A 6,623-nucleotide genomic window follows, 5' to 3' on the forward strand; every position below is an offset into this window, starting at 1 on the left:
CCATGTTGTTCAGACAAGAGTTTTAAGGATGAGTAGAGATATGAGGAACAGTGTATGTTGATAAGAAAATAGTGAAGACAGAGGGTATGAAAATCTCTGCACTTGTCTGCACGCAGCCAGTATAGGTGTGCATATTATGGTAAAATCTGATAAAGGAGTCGAACATCACAGGTATAATGAACACAAGCTCCATAAACAGTTTCAGGCATTGTGGGCTTTCTTGAGAAAGACCTTGCAGGTAACATTGCAATAATCAATCATTGGAAGTATAAGTGTTTTTACAAGTTTCCTTTTCAGGTCAAAAGGGAAGAGCTTTTTATATTTTTGTAGGGCGTGGACAGATGATCACACCTTCTTGCAGACTACAGTTACATGCTTAGTCCAATTTAGCTTTTCATGTATTATTACTCCTAGACCGTTTGCTGAAGAAGAGTAATTGATATTTGTCCCATTTAGGATTAAAGATAATAGGAATTCCCGATATTTTCGACTAATGAGCCTAGAATGACCAACCAGTACTGATTGGGATTTGGATGGGTTGAACTTTAACCCTGTATCCTGTGCCTATTTTGTAGTGCACACAATCTGGTAGTGAGATTCTTGATAACTGTCTTCAGGTTTATTGGTTTTGCATTTATATATAACTGGAGGTCATCAGCATAAGTAGGACAAAATGAATGTCAATCATTTACTTATAATAAAAAGAGTATAGGACCTAATACAGAATGCTGGAGATGCCTGACGCTATCTGCCTCCACTGTGACCTTATGGTGCCAGGCATGATACATTGCTGGTGAGACATCATGTATGAGCGAAATGATTGCAATGCCCTTGGTGAGAAATGTAGGCTGCCAAGTTTGGAAAGTAAAATATAGAAGTCAACAATGTCAAACACTTTGCTAAAGTCTAAGTAGCTCATGACAGTTGCTTCTTGTGCACCCATGGCAAGGTTCAGGTCATGTGTTACCTTCATCAAGGCAGATCTGGAGCTGCAATGTTTACGGAAAAGTGACTGGTATTCATCAAGAAATATGTTTGTAGTTAGATAGTTTGTTAGCTGGTCATGTAGTACATGTTCTGAGGCCTTGTACAGTGTGCGAACAATGCAAATAGGTTAGTAATATGAAGGGTGCAGGAACAACATCCTTTTTAAGTAGTGGCTTAACTAGTCCCTCTTTCCAGGCCTCGGGGAAAACGCTTGTGGTTAAGGAGTGGCTGAAGATATCTGTTATAGTGGGTTAATGACAAACTTCATCATTTAGATTGTGATGCCATCATGTCCAGTAGACATTGATCTGGTATGTATGATGGCTTTTTCTACGGTATGTAACATGCTTTAGATAGAATTTTTTGTTGCTACAGTAATTTACCCCCTTGAATAATTAGTGAGCCTCTTTTTCATCTATGGTTCAGTTGTGGTTGTAATGGTTCAGATGTGTTTGTAGGTAATGTGAAGTACTGCTTCAGATATTCACCTGGGACAATGGGATCAGCTGCAGCTACTACTTTGCCTACACTCAGACCATGCATGTTTTTCCATAGGACAGGTGGTCTATGTCTGTTGTCAGCCTGAGGCTTGCTTTTCTCACTGACTCTGTTTCACTTCTGTTCCTTTGTAACACGATTTTCAGTTATGGGACATAGTTTGTATGCCCTCTGAGCAGCATCTCAGAGGTTCATGATCTGTCTTAGTTCTTCAGTTAGCCAATATGAAGATTTCCTTCTTACTTTAACCATCTTTTATGGAAGGATATTTTTCATGTAGTTGAGTAAGTTTGTCGGTAAATCCATGCAGTTTTTTGTTTATGTCTGAAAAGGGAATCTAAGATGTCCCCCACACTACTTCTTGTGCCTCAGTTACAAGTTCATAAAAACCAATGTGCTTGAAGTCTGAGTATACAGTCAGTTATGGTTTCTTTCGGGGACATTCTAGTGAGTATGTCATGAAAACTATGTCATGGGCAGACATGCCAGGAGCAGATATTACTCTGTTTGCAGATTTCATTGCTGATATATTTATGAGAGAATGAGATTTTCACTCTGCAGCGGAGTGTGCGCTGATATGAAACTTCCTGGCAGATTAAAACTGTGTGCCCGACCGAGACTCGAACTCCGGACCTTTGACTTTCACGGGCAAGTGCTCTACCAACTGAGCTACCGAAGCACGACTCATGCCCAGTACTCACAGCTTTACTTCTGCCAGTATCCGTCTCCTACCTTCCAAACTTTACAGAAGCTCTTCTGCGAAACATGCAGAACTAGCACTCCTGAAAGAAAGGATACTGTGGAGACATGGCTTAGCCACAGCCTGGGGGATGTTTCCAGAATGAGATTTTCACTCTGCAGCGGAGTGTGCGCTGATATGAAACTTCCTGGCAGATTAAAACTGTGTGCCCGACCGAGACTCGAACTCGGGACCTTTGCCTTTCACGGGCAAGTGCTCTACCAACTGAGCTACCGAAGCACGACTCACGCCCGGTACTCACAGCTTTACTTCTGCCAGTATCCGTCTCCTACCTTCCAAACTTTACAGAAGCTCTTCTGCGAAACATGCAGAACTAGCACTCCTGAAAGAAAGGATACTGTGGAGACATGGCTTAGCCACAGCCTGGGAGATGTTTCCAGAATGAGATTTTCACTCTGCAGCGGAGTGTGCGCTGATATGAAACTTCCTGGCAGATTAAAACTGTGTGCCCGACCAAGACTCGAACTCGGGACCTTTGCTTTTCGCAGGCAAGTGCTCTACCAACTGAGCTACCGAAGCACGACTCACGCCCGGTACTCACAGCTTTACTTCTGCCAGTATCTGTCTCCTACCTTCCAAACTTAACAGAAGCTCTTCTGTGAAACATGCAGAACTAGCACTCCTGAAAGAAAGGATACTGTGGAGACATGGCTTAGCCACAGCCTGGGGGATGTTTCCAGAATGAGATTTTCACTCTGCAGCGGAGTGTGCGCTGATATGAAACTTCCTGGCAGATTAAAACTGTGTGCCCGACCGAGGCTCGAACTTGGGACCTTTGCCTTTCGCGGACAAGTGCTCTACCAACTGAGCTACCGAAGCACGACTCACGCCGGGTACTCACAGCTTTACTTCTGCCAGTATCCGTCTCCTATCTTCCAAACATTACAGAAGCTCTTCTGCGAAACATGCAGACCTAGCACTCCTGAAAGAAAGGATACTGTGGAGACATGGCTTAGCCACAGCCTGGGGGATGTTTCCAGAATGAGATTTTCACTCTGCAGCGGAGTGTGTGCTGATATGAAACTTCCTGGCAGATTAAAACTGTGTGCCCGACCAAGACTCGAACTCGGGACCTTTGCTTTTCGCGGGCAAGTGCTCTACCAACTGAGCTACCGAAGCACGACTCACGCCCGGTACTCACAGCTTTACTTCTGCCAGTATCCGTCTCCTACCTTCCAAACTTTACAGAAGCTCTTCTGCGAAACATGCAGAACTAGCACTCCTGAAAGAAAGGATACTGTGGAGACATGGCTTAGCCACAGCCTGGGGGATGTTTCCAGAATGAGATTTTCACTCTGCAGCGGAGTGTGCGCTGATATGAAACTTCCTGGCAGATTAAAACTGTGTGCCCGACCGAGACTCGAACTCGGGACCTTTGCCTTTCGCGGGCAAGTGCTCTACCAACTGAGCTACCGAAGCACGACTCACGCCCGGTACTCACAGCTTTACTTCTGACAGTATCCGTCTCCTACCTTCCAAACATTACAGAAGCTCTTCTGCGAAACATGCAGAACTAGCACTCCTGAAAGAAAGGATACTGTGGAGACATGGCTTAGCCACAGCCTGGGGGATGTTTCCAGAATGAGATTTTCACTCTGCAGCGGAGTGTGCGCTGATATGAAACTTCCTGGCAGATTAAAACTGTGTGCCCGACCGAGACTCGAACTCGGGACCTTCGGTGGCTCAGTTGGTAGAGCACTTGCCCGCGAAAGGCAAAGGTCCCGAGTTCGAGTCTCGGTCGGGCACACAGTTTTAATCTGCCAGGAAGTTTCATATCAGCGCACACTCTGCTGCAGAGTGAAAATCTCATTCTGGAAACACCCCCCAGGCTGTGGCTAAGCCATGTCTCCACAGTATCCTTTCTTTCAGGAGTGCTAGTTCTGCATGTTTCGCAGAAGAGCTTCTGTAAAGTTTGGAAGGTAGGAGACGGATTCTGGCAGAAGTAAAGCTGTGAGTACCAGGCGTGAGTCGTGCTTCGGTAGCTCAGTTGGTAGAGCACTTGCCCACGAAAGGCAAAGGTCCCGAGTTCGAGTCTCGGTCGGGCACACAGTTTTAATCTGCCAGGAAGTTTCATATCAGCGCACACTCCGCTGCAGAGTGAAAATCTCACTCTGGAAACATCCCCCAGGCTGTGGCTAAACCATGTCTCCACAGTATCCTTTCTTTCAGGAGTGCTAGTTCTGCATGTTTCGCAGAAGAGCTTCTGTAAAGTTTGGAAGGTAGGAGACGGATACTGGCAGAAGTAAAGCTGTGAGTACCGGGCGTGAGTCTATTTATGAGAGATTGACTACTGTTTGTATGATGCGTAGGAGCAAGCTGAAGTAGTGATACATTTGAAGAAGAAAGCATCCACTTAAATTTCACACTGGAGGGAGTGCTGTACAGAAAATTTACATTAGTGTCACCAGCTACAATTATATGCTTGTATGTTTGTTTGACACTTGAAAGAACAGTTTCAAAGCAGGCAAACACACCTACCTTAGGAGATTTGAAGAGGACACACATCAGGCAACTTCCGTTAAAGGACTTGATCTGTATGAAAATATATTCCACTTGTTTGTCTTTATTACTGTTGGATGCGTGTAGCACACCAGAAGATAAATCAGAGCATATGTACGCCCTGCACCACTCCTTCCTCAGTTAAGTTTGTTATGTCTTCAAAAGATGTAGTCATCTAGATTTATCAAATTTGTGGAAATATTTGGTTTGAGCCAGGTCCCCAACAGAAATATTACGAGGGTATCTGTCTTGAAATATATGACAGAACTCGTTGATATGAGCTGTGAGAGACTAGACACTTATGTGTGCAATATGGAGCTTAGACCACTGGAATGCAACACTCATGGGGATGCTGCTGCTGGACATCAGTGACTCTGGACCAGTGAGGGTGGGGGAATAACGCATAGCAGAGTGCTCTGAGACAGGGGAGTGCAGGTTCCTGGAAGTGAAAGTGGCAGGTAGCTTCAGGGGAAAGAAGGTTTAACAACTGACTGGTGTCAGGGAATGAAAGCTAAAGAGAGGTAGAATAATCGGTATGGAACAGTACTGAAAGCAAGATAAATGGAATAAAAACAGTGTGCACTAGTAATGGTTCTAATGATGAATAGCAACAGTCATATGATAAATTGGTAAACAGATATGGAAGGAAGACAGTAAATTAATCATCTGAAGCAGAGCCCTGCGAGAATAGTGAAGTAACAGTTAAATAACGAAGTATATTGATTTTGGAAGAATGGATATCGAACAGAAAAATTTTAATCAGTGCTAAAAGTACCCCTAAACCAACAAATAATAATAACAGCAAACTATTTTATGAAAATATTACAAAATAAATTGTTTCCTTTCAAAGTAAAGACATAGAAATAAAACACAAACAAGAGGCAGCAAGAGTTGGCATGTTTTTGTCTCCTGAGGCACGGGTATTTCCATTTCAGACTGATCTTCCACAATTTTTGGTCTTCACCATTATCCTGCCTTCATTTGGACAATGTTTTGTAGCTCAAATCTTGAGATGCTACTGTTCAAAATATTTATTCTTTCGGAAGTGAGATCCTCTTATATTGTTCAACTTGACTTTGTGAGTTTCTTCTTTGCTTTCAAGATTTCAGATCTTTTCCAGTACACCATGAACTTCACTACTATGGGTCTAGGTTTTGAAGATCCTGGCATCTTACACACCACTCTATGATTTCTGTCTATGACATTCAGTGTCACTCTCAGGCCTAGCTCTCTCAGATGAGACTGATCACTAATTAATCTGTACTCTCTCTGTGTTCTCAGGAATCCCCAACAGTTTGAGATTAATGTGTCTCGAGTATTGTTCAAGTTCATCACATTTCTTGATCAGCTTTTGACTGAGCAAATGATGCCCTGACCTCAGTTTCTTTTAAAGCTTTGTTCAGAGCACAGACCTTGTTCGGATCTGTCTCCAGAGTCTTCTGTATTTTGGCCAGCACTGCTGCAATGTATTTGATTCAGAATATACTCTCCAGTGTTACATTAAAAGATTATTATGAACATCCATTGCATCCTAGTTGGCATGCCTTTGGATAATCTAATATAAATCTATAATTAATAATTAAATGGTATTAATTGCTAACAACAACAAGAAGATACTAGTAATTTAGTTACAAGTTATAACAATTACTTGCTAAGGTGGTGTAAAGGTGTACTTACGAGATAAACATAAGATGATAGGTACATCTTTATGGTAAAGTGGAAATAAGTTTGTCTCAAAATAATAAATGTAGGGGGAGGGGGGTGAGAGAGAGAGAGAGAGAGAGATGTGGTATGAAAAAACAGGACAGGTGTGCCATGGAGGAGGACCTAAACTTATGTTGAGAAAATGGTGAAGTGTATAAAGAAGGACATCATCTGT

General features: G+C 43.0%; 1 non-coding gene across 1 annotated transcript; it reads right to left on the minus strand.

Annotated features, from left to right (window-relative positions):
* Nucleotides 1-2,390: 2,390 nt before the first annotated feature.
* Trnas-uga (transfer RNA serine (anticodon UGA)) lies at nt 2,391-2,465 on the minus strand. The gene has a single exon. It is a non-coding gene; the product is annotated as a tRNA-Ser (tRNA).
* Nucleotides 2,466-6,623: the final 4,158 nt, after the last annotated feature.

This window comes from Schistocerca gregaria, chromosome 2 (genome assembly GCF_023897955.1).
Source record: "Schistocerca gregaria isolate iqSchGreg1 chromosome 2, iqSchGreg1.2, whole genome shotgun sequence".
Lineage (NCBI taxonomy): Eukaryota > Metazoa > Arthropoda > Insecta > Orthoptera > Acrididae > Schistocerca > Schistocerca gregaria.